This window comes from Aegilops tauschii, chromosome 5 (assembly GCF_002575655.3).
Source record: "Aegilops tauschii subsp. strangulata cultivar AL8/78 chromosome 5, Aet v6.0, whole genome shotgun sequence".
NCBI lineage: Eukaryota > Viridiplantae > Streptophyta > Magnoliopsida > Poales > Poaceae > Aegilops > Aegilops tauschii.
The window spans coordinates 18,530,973-18,545,919 of record NC_053039.3 but is presented as its reverse complement, the minus strand read 5'-3'; positions in this window follow the sequence as shown (position 1 = coordinate 18,545,919).

Below are 14,947 nucleotides of genomic sequence, written 5' to 3'. Positions count from 1 at the left end.
ATTGCTTTATCTTTGTGCATCTAGACCAGACATCATGTTTAGTGTATGCATGTGTGCTAGATTTCAAGCTTCCCCTAGGGAAAGTCATCATAAGGTGGTTAAGCATATTCTTAGATACCTTGTTCACACCCCAAAGTTGGGTCTATGGTACCCCAAGGATGCTAAGTTTGATCTCATTGGGTACACGATGCGGATTGGGCTGGAGACAAAGTGGATCGTAAGTCCACCTCCAGCGCATGTCAGTTTCTTGGACGCTCCTTGGTAAGTTGGTCCTCGAAGAAACAAAATTGTGTGCCCTCTCTACCGTAGAAGCTGAATACATTGCAACCGCCAGTTGTGCAACTCAATTACTATGGATGAGACAAACTTTGAAGGATTACGGTATCACCTATAGACAAGTGCATGTTCTATGTGATAACGAAAGTGCCATCAATATTGCTGAGAACCCCAAAGATCATACCCACACCAAGCACATTGATATTAGGTATCACTTCTTGAGAGGTCATGTAGAGAAGGGTGATATTGACATTGCTCATGTTGGCACAGATATGCAACTTGCAGATATTTTCACCAAGCCATTGGATGAAGCAAGGTTTTGTCAACTTAGGCATGAACTTGGTATCTTGGAGCTTGACAATATTATGTGAAATATAGTACCCATACATGCATGAACTTAATGTCGTGTCTTGATGTAGGCATATATTTAGGGGGAGACATTCAATTCATGAGTGTTCTCACCCTACATAATGCATAAATAGAACAAACACTCTCAAAGTTATCATGGTTCTCGAACTATGGTGCTTTAACATGATGGAGTCGTGACTATGTACCCAAAGTCTACATCTTTGCGGCACTATGTTCCTTATGCTCAAACATGGTGACCTTGGTCACCGCTTGTGAATTGCTTATATGGACCTTTCTTTACTTCATATTGTTGGGTCATTAGTACATCTTAGTATGGCTTAGATTACTCAGGTTTTCACCCCTATAAATCTCTAAAAACTCCTTGGCGGAGTCTATATCAAATTATATTTGTTGGCCCCTTACAAATCTTTCCCCTGCCCTGTTTTTCTGTCCAGTGGCCGGACATCCGGGCCTTGGGGAAAATTCTTCTGCTGCTCAAACTGTCATCGAGCACTTCCAGTGGCCGGACATCCGGGCCCTAACCGGACATCCGGGCCCTGAACCTTTTGCTCCCTGGCCTCCTCACGCCGGATATCCGGGCTTGTCCCTGGATGTCCGGCCCGTTGGCCCTGATTCTTCTGCTCTCCGACCTCCGCTCGCCGGATATCCGAGCCAAGCCCCGGATGTGTTGGAAATATGCCCTAGAGGCAATAATAAATGGTTATTATTATATTTCTTTGTTCATGATAATCGTCTATTGTTCATGCTATAATTGTATTGTCCGGAAATCGTAATACATGTGTGAATACATAAACCACAACGTGTCCCTAGTAAGCCTCTAGTTGACTAGCTCGTTGATCAACAGATAGTCATGGTTTCCTAACTATGGACATTGGATGTCATTGATAACGGGATCACATCATTGGGAGAATGATGTGATGGACAAGACCCAATCCTAAGCATAGCATAAAAGATCGTGTAGTTTCGTTTGCTAGAGCTTTTCCAATGTCAAGTATCTTTTCCTTAGACCATGAGATCGTGCAACTCCCGGATACCGTAGGAGTGCTTTGGGTGTGCCAAACGTCACAACGTAACTGGGTGACTATAAAGGTGCACTACGAGTATCTCCGAAAGTGTCTGTTGGGTTGGCACGGATCGAGACTGGGATTTGTCACTCCGTGTGACGGAGAGGTATCTCTGGGCCCACTCGGTAATGCATCATCATAATGAGCTCAATGTGACTAAGGCGTTAGTCACGGGATCATGCATTGCGGTACGAGTAAAGAGACTTGCCAGTAACGAGATTGAACAAGGTATTGGGATACCGACGATCGAATCTCGGGCAAGTAACATACCGATTAACAAAGGGAATTGTATACGGGATTGATTGAATCCTCGACATCGTGGTTCATCCGATGAGATCATCGTGGAACATGTGGGAGCCAACATGGGTATCCAGATCCCGCTGTTGGTTATTGACCGGAGAGGCGTCTCGGTCATGTCTGCATGTCTCCCGAACCCGTAGGGTCGACACACTTAAGGTTCGGTGACGCTAGGGTTGTAGAGATATGTGTATGCGGAAACCCGAAAGTTGTTCGGAGTCCCGGATGAGATCCCGGACGTCACGAGGAGTTCCGGAATGGTCCGGAGGTGAAGAATTATATATAGGAAGTCAAGTTTCGGCCACCGGGAAAGTTTCGGGGGTTACCGGTATTGTACCGGGACCACCGGAAGGGTCCCAGGGGTCCACTGGGTGGGGCAACCTATCCCGGAGGGCCCCGTGGGCTGAAGTGGGAAGGGAACCAGCCCCTAGTGGGCTGGGCGCCCCCCATGGGCCTCCCCCCATGCGCCTAGGGTTGCAAACCCTAGGGTGGGGTGCTTCCCACTTGCCTTGGGGGGCAAGGCAGCCCCTTGGCCGCCGCCCCCCACCCTAGATGGGACTTGGCCGGCGCCCCCCTCCCAGGGGGCCTATATAAAGGGGGGGGGAGGGAGGGCAGCAAGATTACAGCCTTGGGCGCCTCCCTCCTCCCCTGCAACACCTCTCCCTCTCGCAGAAGCTCGGCGAAGCCCTGCCGAGACCCGCTACATCCACCACCACGCCGTCGTGCTGCTGGATCTCCATCAACCTCTCCTTTCCCCTTGCTGGATCAAGAAGGAGGAGACGTCGCTGCACCGTACGTGTGTTGAACGCGGAGGTGCCGTCCGTTCGGCACTCGGTCATCGGTGATTTGGATCACGGCGAGTACGACTCCGTCATCCACGTTCATTGGAACGCTTCCGCTCGCGATCTACAAGGGTATGTAGATGCACTCCTTTCCCCTCGTTGCTAGTATACTCCATAGATGCATCTTGGTGAGCGTAGGAAAATTTTAAAAATTATGCTACGATTCCCAACAGTGGCATCATGAGCCAGGCCTATGCGTAGTTACTATGCACGAGTAGAACACAAAGCAGTTGTGGGCGTTGATGTTGCCAATTCTTCTTGCCGCTACTAGTATTTTCTTGTTTCGGCGGTATTGTAGGATGAAGCGGCCCGGACCGACCTTACACGTACGTTTACGTGAGACAGGTTCCACCGATTGACATGCACTAGTTGCATAAGGTGGCCAGCGGGTGTCTGTCTCTCCTACTTTAGTCGGAACGGATTCGATGAAAATGGTCCTTATGAAGGGTAAATAGAAATTGGCAAATCACGTTGTGGTCATACGTAGGTAAGAAACGTTCTTGCTAGAAACCTACGAGCCACGTAAAAACTTGCAACAACAATTAGAGGACGTCTAACTTGTTTTTGCAGCATGTGTGATGTGATGTGATATGGCCAGAAGATGTGATGAATGATATATGTGATGTATGAGATTGATCATATTCTTGTAATAGGAATCACGACTTGCATGTCGATGAGTATGACAACCGGCAGGAGCCATAGGAATTGTCTTTATTATTTTGTATGACCTGCGTGTCATTGAATAAACGCCATGTAAATTACTTTACTTTATTGCTAAACACGTTAGCCATGTAAGTAGAAGTAATCGTTGGCGTGACAACTTCATGAAGACACGATGATGGAGATCATGGTGTCATGCCGGTGACGAAGATGATCATGGTGCCCCGAAGATGGAGATCAAAGGAGCATGATGATATTGGCCATATCATGTCACTATTTGATTGCATGTGATGTTTATCATGTTTTTGCATCTTATTTGCTTAGAACGACGGTAGTAAGTAAGATGATCCCTTATGATAATTTCAAGAAAAGTGTTCCCCCTAACTGTGCACCATTGCGAAGGTTCGTTGTTTCGAAGCACCACGTGATGATCGGGTGTGATAGATTCTAACGTTCGAATACAACGGGTGTTGACGAGCCTAGCATGTACAGACATGGCCTCGGAACACACGCAATACACTTAGGTTGACTTGACGAGCCTAGCATGTACAGACATGGCTGTTGGAAATATGCCCTAGAGGCAATAATAAATGGTTATTATTATATTTCTTTGTTCATGGTAATTGTCTATTGTTCATGCTATAATTGTATTGTCCGGAAATCGTAATACATGTGTGAATACATAGACTACAATGTGTCCCTAGTAAGCCTCTAGTTGACTAGCTTGTTGATCAACAGATAGTCATGGTTTCCTGACTATGGACATTGGATGTCATTGATAACGGGATCACATCATTAGGAGAATGATGTGATGGACAAGACCCAATCCTAAGCATAGCATAAAAGATCGTGTAGTTTCGTTTGCTAGAGCTTTTCCAATGTCAAGTATCTTTTCCTTAGACCATGAGATCGTGCAACTCCCGGATACCGTAGGAGTGCTTTGGGTGTGCCAAACGTCACAACGTAACTGGGTGACTATAAAGGTGCACTACGGGCATCTCCGAAAGTGTCTGTTGGGTTGGCACGGATCGAGACTGGGATTTGTCACTCCGTGTGACGGAGAGGTATCTCTGGGCCCACTCGGTAATGCATCATCATAATGAGCTCAATGTGACTAAGGCGTTAGTCACAGGATCATGCATTGCGGTACGAGTAAAGAGACTTGCCGGTAACGAGATTGAACAAGGTATTGGGATACCGACGATCGAATCTCGGGCAAGTAACATACCGATTGACAAAGGGAATTGTATACGGGATTGATTGAATCCTCGACACTGTGGTTCATCCGATGAGATCATCGTGGAACATGTGGGAGCCAACATGGGTATCCAGATCCCGCTGTTGGTTATTGACCGGAGAGGCGTCTCGGTCATGTCTGCATGTCTCCCGAACCCGTAGGGTCTACACACTTAAGGTTCAGTGACGCTAGGGTTGTAGAGATATGTGTATGCGGAAACCCGAAAGTTGTTCGGAGTCCCGGATGAGATACCGGACGTCACGAGGAGTTCCGGAATGGTCCGGAGGTGAAGAATTATATATAGGAAGTCAAGTTTCGGCCACCGGGAAAGTTTCGGGGGTTACCGGTATTGTACCGGGACCACCGGAAGGGTCCCGGGGGTCCACCGGGTGGGGCCATCTATCCCGGAGGGCCCCATGGGCTGAAGTGGGAGGGTAACCAGCCCCTAGTGGGCTGGGGCGCCCCCCATGGGCCTTCCCCCATGCGCCTAGGGTTGGGAACCCTAGGGTGGGGGGGGGGGCTTCCCACTTGCCTTGGGGGGCAAGGCACCCCCCTTGGCCGCCGCCCCCCACCCTAGATGGGTTTGGCCGGCGCCCCCCTCCCAAGGGGCCTATATAAAGAGGGGGGGGAGGGAGGGCAGCAATAATCACAGCCTTGGGCGCCTCCCTCCTCCCCTGCAACACCTCTCCCTCTCGCAGAAGCTCGGCGAAGCCCTGCCGAGACCCGCTACATCCACCACCACGCCGTCGTGCTGCTGGATCTCCATCAACCTCTCCTTTCCCCTTGCTGGATCAAGAAGGAGGAGACGTCGCTGCACCGTACGTGTGTTGAACGCGGAGGTGCCGTCCGTTCGGCACTCGGTCATCGGTGATTTGGATCACAGCGAGTACGACTCCATCATCCACGTTCATTGGAACGCTTCCGCTCGCGATCTACAAGGGTTTGTAGATGCACTACTTTCCCCTCATTGCTAGTATACTCCATAGATGCATCTTGGTGAGCGTAGGAAAATTTTAAATTATGCTACGACTCCCAACAGTGGCATCATGAGCCAGGCCTATGCGTAGTTACTATGCACGAGTAGAACACAAAGCAGTTGTGGGCGTTGAGTTTGCCAATTCTTCTTGCCGCTACTAGTCTTTTCTTGTTTTGGCGGCATTGTAGGATGAAGCGGCCCGGACCGACCTTACACGTACGCTTACGTGAGACAGGTTCCACCGATTGACACGCACTAGTTGCATAAGGTGGCCAGCGGGTGTCTGTCTCTCCTACTTTAGTCGGAACGGATTCGATGAAAAGGGTCCTTATGAAGGGTAAATAGAAATTGGCAAATCACGTTGTGGTCATACGTAGGTAAGAAAACGTTCTTGCTAGAAACCTACAAACCACGTAAAAACTTGCAACAACAATTAGAGGACGTCTAACTTGCAACAACAACAATCATGAGCCAGTGCTATGTGATGTGATATGGCCAGAAGATGTGATGAATGATATATGTGATGTATGAGATTGATCATATTCTTGTAATAGGAATCACGACTTGCATGTCGATGAGTATGACAACCGGCAGGAGCCATAGGAGTTGTCTTTATTATTTTGTATGACCTGCGTGTCATTGAATAACGCCATGTAAATTACTTTACTTTGTTGCTAAACGCGTTAGCCATAGAAGTAGAAGTAATCGTTGGCGTGACGACTTCATGAAGACACAATGATGGAGATCATGATGATGGAGATCATGGTGTCATGCCGGTGACGAAGATGATCATGGTGCCCCGAAGATGGAGATCAAAGGAGCATAATGATATTGGCCATATCATGTCACTATTTGATTGCATGTGATGTTTATCATGTTTTTGCATCTTATTTGCTTAGAACGACGGTAGTAAGTAAGATGATCCCTTATGATAATTTCAAGAAAAGTGTTCCCCCTAATTGTGCACCGTTGCGAAGGTTCGTTGTTTCGAAGCACCTCGTGATGATCGGGTGTGATAGATTCTAACGTTCGAATAAACCGGGTGTTGACGAGCCTAGCATGTACAGACATGGCCTCGGAACACACGCAATACACTTAGGTTGAATTGACGAGCCTAGCATGTACAGACATGGCCTCGGAACACGGAGGACCGAAAGGTCGAGCATGAGTCGTATAGAAGATACGATCAACATGGAGATGTTCACCGATCTTGACTAGTCCGTCTCACGTGATGATCGGACACGGCCTAGTTAACTCGGATCATGTTTCACTTAGATGACTAGAGGGATGTCTATCTGAGTGGGAGTTCATTAAATATTTTGATTAGATGAACTTAATTATCATAAACTTAGTCTAAAATCTTTACACTATGTCTTGTAGATCAAATGGCCAACGTTGTCCTCAATTTCAACGCGTTCCTAGAGAAAACCAAGCTGAAAGATTATGGCAGCAACTATACGGACTGGGTCCGGAACCTGAGGATCATCCTCATAGTAGCCAAGAAAGATTATGTCCTAGAAGCACCGCTAGGTGAAGCACCAATCCCAGAAAACCAAGACGTTATGAACGCTTGGCAGCAGTGTGCTGATGATTACTCCCTCGTTCAGTGCGGCATGCTTTACAGCCTAGAACCGGGTCTCCAAAAGCGTTTTGAGAAACATGGAGCATATGAGATGTTCGAGGAGCTGAAATTGGTTTTCCAAGCTCATGCCCGGGTCGAGAGATACGAAGTCTTCGACAAGTTCTTCAGCTGTAAAATGGAGGAAAATAGTTCTGTAAGTGAGCACATACTCAGAATGTCTGGGTTGCACAACCGCTTGACTCAGCTGGGAGTTAATCTCCCGGATGACGCGGTCATTGACAGAATCCTTCAGTCGCTTCCACCAAACTTCAAGAGCTTTGTGATGAACTACAATATGCAGGGGATGGAAAAGACCATTCCTGAGGTATATTCGATGCTGAAATCAGCGGAGGTGGAATCAGAAAAGAACATCAAGTGTTGATGGTGAATAAAACCACTAAGTTCAAGAAGGGCAAGGGTAAGAAGAACTTCAAGAAGGACGGCAAGGGAGTTGCCACGCCCGGTAAACCAGTTACTGGGAAGAAGTCAAAGAATGGACCCAAGCCTGAAACTGAGTGCTTTTATTGCAAGGGAAGTGGTCACTGGAAGCGGAACTGCCCCAAATACTTAGCGGACAAGAAGGCCGGCAACACCAAGGGTATATGTGATATACATGTAATTGATGTGTACCTTACCAGTACTCGTAGTAGCTCCTGGGTATTTGATACCGGTGCGGTTGCTCATATTTGTAACTCAAAACAGGAACTACGGAATAAACGGAGACTGGCGAAGGACGAGGTGACGATGCGCGTCGGGAATGGTTCCAAGGTCGATGTGATCGCCGTCGGCACGCTACCTCTGCATCTACCCACGGGATTAGTTTTAAACCTCAATAATTGTTATTCAGTGCCAGCTTTGAGCATGAACATTGTATCTGGATGTCGTTTAATTCGAGATGGCTACTCATTTAAATCCGAGAATAATGGTTGTTCTATTTATTTGAGAGATATGTTTTATGGTCATGCCCCACTGGTCAATGGTTTATTTTTGATGAATCTCGAACGTGATGTTACACATGTTCATAGTGTGAATACCAAAAGATGTAAAGTTGATAACGATAGTCCCACATACTTGTGGCACTGCCGCCTTGGTCACATTGGTGTCAAGCGCATGAAGAAGCTCCATACAGATGGACTTTTGGAGTCTCTTGATTACGAATCATTTGACACGTGCGAACCATGCCTCATGGGTAAGATGACCAAGACTCCGTTCTCCGGAACAATGGAGCGAGCAACCAACTTATTGGAAATCATACATACCGATGTGTGCGGTCCAATGAGTGTTGAGGCTCGCGGAGGATATCGTTATGTTGTCACTCTCACTGATGACTTAAGTAGATATGGGTATGTCTACCTAATGAAACACAAGTCTGAAACCTTTGAAAAGTTCAAGGAATTTCAGAGTGAATTTGAGAATCAACGTGACAGAAAAATAAAATTCTTACGATCAGATCGTGGTGGAGAATATTTAAGTCACGAATTTGGTACACACTTAAGGAAATGTGGAATAGTTTCACAACTCACGCCGCCTGGAACACCTCAGAGAAACGGTGTGTCCGAACATCGTAATCGCACTCTATTAGATATGGTGCGATCTATGATGTCTCTTACTGATTTACCGCTCTCATTTTGGGGCTATGCTTTAGAGACTGCCTCATTCACTTTAAATAGGGCTCCGTCGAAATCCGTTGAGACGACACCGTATGAATTATGGTTTGGGAAGAAACCTAAGCTGTCGTTTCTAAAAGTTTGGGGAGGCGATGCTTATGTCAAGAAACTTCAACCTGAAAAGCTCGAACCCAAGTCGGAAAAATGCGTCTTCATAGGATACCCTAAGGAAACTATTGGGTATAACTTCTACCTCAGATCCGAAGGCAAGATCTTCGTTGCCAAGAACGGGTCCTTTCTGGAGAAGGAGTTTCTCTCGAAAGAATTGAGTGGGAGGAAAGTGGAACTTGATGAGGTGATAGTCACCCCTTCCGAACCGGAAAGTAGCGCAGCGCGGGAAGATGTTCCTGTGGTGCCTACACCGACTGGGGAGGAAGTTAATGATGATGATCATGAAGCTTCGGATCAAGTTACTACTGAACTTCGTAGGTCCACAAGGACACGTTCCGCACCAGAGTGGTACGGCAACCCTGTCCTGGAAATCATGTTGTTAGACAACGGTGAACCTTCGAACTATGAAGAAGCGATGGCGGGCCCGGATTCCGACAAATGGCTAGAAGCCATGAAATCCGAGATAGGATCCATGTATGAAAACGAAGTATGGACTTTGACTGACTTGCCCGATGATCGGCGAGCCATAGAAAACAAGTGGATCTTTAAGAAGAAGACAGACGCGGATGGTAATGTGACCATCTATAACGCTCGACTTGTCGCTAAGGGTTATCGACAAGTTCAAGGGGTTGACTACGATGAGACTTTCTCACCCTTAGCGAAGTTGAAGTCCGTCCGAATCATGTTAGCAATTGCCGCATACTATGATTATGAGATATGGCAGATGGACGTCAAAACGGCATTCCTTAACGGATTCCTTAAGGAAGAGTTGTATATGATGCAGCCGGAAGGTTTTGTCGATCCTAAGAATGCTAACAAAGTATGCAAGCTCCAGCGCTCAATCTATGGGCTGGTGCAAGCATCTCGGAGTTGGAACATTCGCTTTGATGAGATGATCAAAGCGTTTGGGTTTACACAGACTTATGGAGAAGCCTGTGTTTACAAGAAAGTGAGTGGGAGCTCTGTAGCATTTCTCTTATTATATGTGGATGACATATTATTGATGGGAAATGATATAGAATTCTTGGAAAGTATAAAGGCCTATTTGAATAAGTGTTTTTCAATGAAGGACCTTGGAGAAGCTGCTTATATATTAGGCATCAAGATCTATAGAGATAGATCGAGACGCCTCATTGGTCTTTCACAGAGTACATACCTTGACAAGATATTCAAGAAGTTCAATATGGATCAGTCCAAGAAGGGGTTCTTGCCTGTATTGCAAGTTGTGAAGTTGAGCACGGCTCAATGCCCGACCACGGCAGAAGATATAGAAAAGATGAGTGTCATCCCCTATGCCTCGGCCATAGGGTCTATTATGTATGCCATGCTGTGTACCAGACCTGATGTAAACCTTGCCGTAAGTTTGGTAGGAAGGTACCAAAGTAGTCCCGGCATGGAACACTGGACAGCGGTCAAGAATATCCTAAAGTACCTGAAAAGGACTAAGGATATGTTTCTCGTTTATGGAGGTGACGAAGAGCTCGTCGTAAAGGGTTACGTCGACGCTAGCTTCGACACAGATCTGGATGGCTCGAAGTCACAAACCGGATACGTGTATATTTTGAATGGAGGAGCAGTAAGCTGGTGCAGTTGCAAGCAAAGCGTCGTGGCGGGATCTACATGTGAGGCGGAGTACATGGCAGCCTCGGAGGCAGCACAGGAAGCAGTCTGGATGAAGGAGTTCATTACCGACCTAGGGGTGATTCCCAATGCGTCGGGCCCGATGACTCTCTTCTGTGACAACACTAGAGCTATTGCCCTTGCGAAGGAGCCCAGGTTTCACAGGAAGACCAGGCATATCAAGCGTCGCTTCAACTCCATTCGTGAAAGTGTTCAAAATGGAGACATAGATATTTGTAAAGTACATACGGACCTGAATGTAGCAGATCCGTTGACTAAACCTCTCCCTAGGGCAAAACATGATCAACACCAGGACGCAATGGGTGTTCGATTCATCACAATGTAACTAGATTATTGACTCTAGTGCAAGTGGGAGACTGTTGGAAATATGCCCTAGAGGCAATAATAAATGGTTATTATTATATTTCTTTGTTCATGATAATCGTCTATTGTTCATGCTATAATTGTATTGTCTGGAAATCGTAATACATGTGTGAATACATAGACCACAACGTGTCCCTAGTAAGCCTCTAGTTGACTAGCTTGTTGATCAACAGATAGTCATGGTTTCCTGGCTATGGACATTGGATGTCATTGATAACGGGATCACATCATTGGGAGAATGATGTGATGGACAAGACCCAATCCTAAGCATAGCATAAAAGATCGTGTAGTTTCGTTTGCTAGAGCTTTTCCAATGTCAAGTATCTTTTCCTAAGACCATGAGATCGTGCAACTCCCGGATACCGTAGGAGTGCTTTGGGTGTGCCAAACATCACAACGTAACTGGGTGACTATAAAGGTGCACTACGGGTATCTCCGAAAGTGTCTGTTGGGTTGGCACGGATCGAGACTGGGATTTGTCACTCCGTGTGACGGAGAGGTATCTCTGGGCCCACTCGGTAATGCATCATCATAATGAGCTCAATGTGACTAAGGCGTTAGTCACGGGATCATGCATTGCGGTACGAGTAAAGAGACTTGCCGGTAACGAGATTGAACAAGGTATTGGGATACCGACGATCGAATCTCGGGCAAGTAACATACCGATTAACAAAGGGAATTGTATACGGGATTGATTGAATCCTCGACATCATGGTTAATCCGATGAGATCATCGTGGAACATGTGGGAGCCAACATGGGTATCCAGATCCCGCTGTTGGTTATTGACCGGAGAGGCGTCTCGGTCATGTCTGCATGTCTCCCGAACCCGTAGGGTCGACACACTTAAGGTTCGGTGACGCTAGGGTTGTAGAGATATGTGTATGCGGAAACCCGAAAGTTGTTCGGAGTCCCGGATGAGATCCCGGACGTCACGAGGAGTTCCGGAATGGTCCGGAGGTTAAGAATTATATATAGGAAGTCAAGTTTCGGCCACCGGGAAAGTTTCGGGGGTTACCGGTATTGTACCGGGACCACCGGAAGGGTCCCGGGGGTCCACCGGGTGGGGCCACCTATCCCGGAGGGCCCCGTGGGCTGAAGTGGGAAGGGAACCAGCCCCTAGTGGGCTGGGCGCCCCCCCATGGGCCTCCCCCCATGCGCCTAGGGTTGCAAACCCAAGGGTGGGGGGCTTCCCACTTGCCTTGGGGGGCAAGGCAGCCCCTTGGCCGCCGCCCCCACCCTAGATGGGACTTGGCCGGCGCCCCCCCTCCCAGGGGGCCTATATAAAGGGGGTGGGGTGGGAGGGCAGCAAGATTACAGCCTTGGGCGCCTCCCTCCTCCCCTGCAACACCTCTCCCTCTCGCAGAAGCTCGGCGAAGCCCTGCCGAGACCCGCTACATCCACCACCACGCCGTCGTGCTGCTGGATCTCCATCAACCTCTCCTTTCCCCTTGCTGGATCAAGAAGGAGGAGACATCGCTGCACCGTACGTGTGTTGAACGCGGAGGTGCCGTCCGTTCGGCACTCGGTCATCGGTGATTTGGATCACGGCGAGTACGACTCCGTCATCCATGTTCATTGGAACGCTTCCGCTCGCGGTCTACAAGGGTATGTAGATGCACTCCTTTCCCCTCGTTGCTAGTATACTCCATAGATGCATCTTGGTGAGCGTAGGAAAATTTTAAAAATTATGCTACGATTCCCAACAGGATGTCTGGCCCGTCGCCTGCTGCCACATATAACAGGGGAGGGGCTTGGGATTTGGGGGCAGTTCCTCACTCACTCCCGTTCCTATCCCCATCTCGCCACACAGCCGCTGCCGCTAGGCCGTGCTCCGGCGCTGCCCCGGCCCTCTCCTCCGACCTCCGGCCCCGATCTCCTGCCCACGGATTCTCCTCCTCCCGATCTACGGTTCTATCCAATCCATTTCTTGGGTCGTGGTGTGAATCTCTTGGGAGGGACTGGTGTATTGTGGGATTCACCGCCGGAGTTCTTGATGGCTCATACCAAGAACTGCGGCCCCGAGCGCCCTGAGCCTTCTTCTCGGGTCGCTCGCCGGCAAGGCTCAACCGACTCCGATGAACATACTCGGCCTAAGAATAAGAAGACCACCACCAAGAAGAAGAAGCGGGCACCATCCACAAGTCCCTCGGCCTCAGATCCGGATGATGAGGACTATGTTGGGGAGGAAGAGGATGACTTTGCTCCAAGACACTCTGTTGGCCAGTCCAAGCCTGGCACTAGGAGGGCACCGGTGCCTCAAGTCCGTGGTTCTGCAATGCCCTTTGTCCATGGTCGTCGCATCTCCATGGAGCTTCCTGACAGCGGGGATTGCCCCACTCACAACTTCACAACTGTGGGGGCGGGTCAATATCTTGTGTTCTGTCGGGATGTCAATCAATATGAGATGGTGGCTGATGCCGAGGATCCTCGGTTCCGGACTCGTATGCAGCAGGATCTCTATTCCATTTTCGTCCATGGGCGAGGACTTGCTCCTCACAAATACTTGGATCTCAACTTCCTACGTGATCATCCTGCCATGTTCCCTAACAACCCGGTCAAGATCATTGATGATATGACTCTAGGTCCTGCAATGACCTTCACGTGTGATTGGAATGAAGCTGCCATTCTTCAGTTCTATGCCACCTGTTTCTTTGGTCCGGACAACACTCTCGCATGGATGACCGATGACACTACACTGAGTATCACTTATGATCGGTTTGTTTAGATTTTGGGCCTCTCTCGAGTTGGACATTGCATTCACAGTATGGATCCAGAGTATAAGCCCAAAGGGATTGATGCTTGCTTGCCTCTTGTGAAGCCTACCTCTCAGCTCACTGAAGAGGAACGTGGATATCCACTCAATGAGGTATCCATCTTCCGTGCTCCTTACTACATCCTCTATCAGTGTGTGCTTCGCACCCTCTATCCTAAGAAGGGAGATCGCTCAAGGGCTCGCAACTACTGTATTGACTTGATGGTTCGTATGCATGACGAATCCACTCTGCCTCTGGACACAACCCATTTCATTTGGCATGAGATCCGTCTTTGCAGCTCCATTCAGTCGCGCCAGTTCCCTCATGCTCCATTTATTCAGGCTTTGATTGATCACACTGCTCCCTTTGAGGTGGTTAAGACTGCTATGCACTCCATTTGGACGCCTCCTCCTCATATGCGCGTGCTGGATAATGCTCAGCCTGCTGCTCCTACTCAGCCTAGGAGGTCTGCTAGTGGGACTCAGCCCACTGGTTCCTCTGCTCCATCTTCCTCGACCGCTCCTCGTGGCCGTTTTGCCTCGTTCTTGGGCAAGGCTCAGTCTGCTATCATGAAGGCAATTACTTTCAGCTGTCATCAGAATCATGATGTTCAGAAGCGCCTCATCATCTCCAAGAATCAGCTCAAGCAACGCCTTCATGATCGTGGGAGTCCTGTGAGTGATGACGATCCGATTCCCGCAGCTCCGTCCTCTTCCACTTTCGGATTCCCTTCTCGTGTCGAGTACCCCGAGTTCTTTGATGATGCTGATGACATCCGCCAGGAGTGACAGAGTCCGTTTAGTTCTTCGCCCCTTTTTACTTGTTACTGTCAAAGGGGGAGAAGTAGTATCTTAGTATGGTCATGCTATGATGTGTTAGCTATATTCAAACTTGTTATTGTGAGACTATGATATTATGTTGCTACCTATGGTATTTATGGTACTTATGTTATTATCTTGTGGCTATGAAATGTTTGTAGTCTATGCGTTATGGTAGTTTCATGTGTGCATGTCTCTCACATTTATATCTCTTGTTGTACATCCTAACATATTCATCTCATGCACATAAT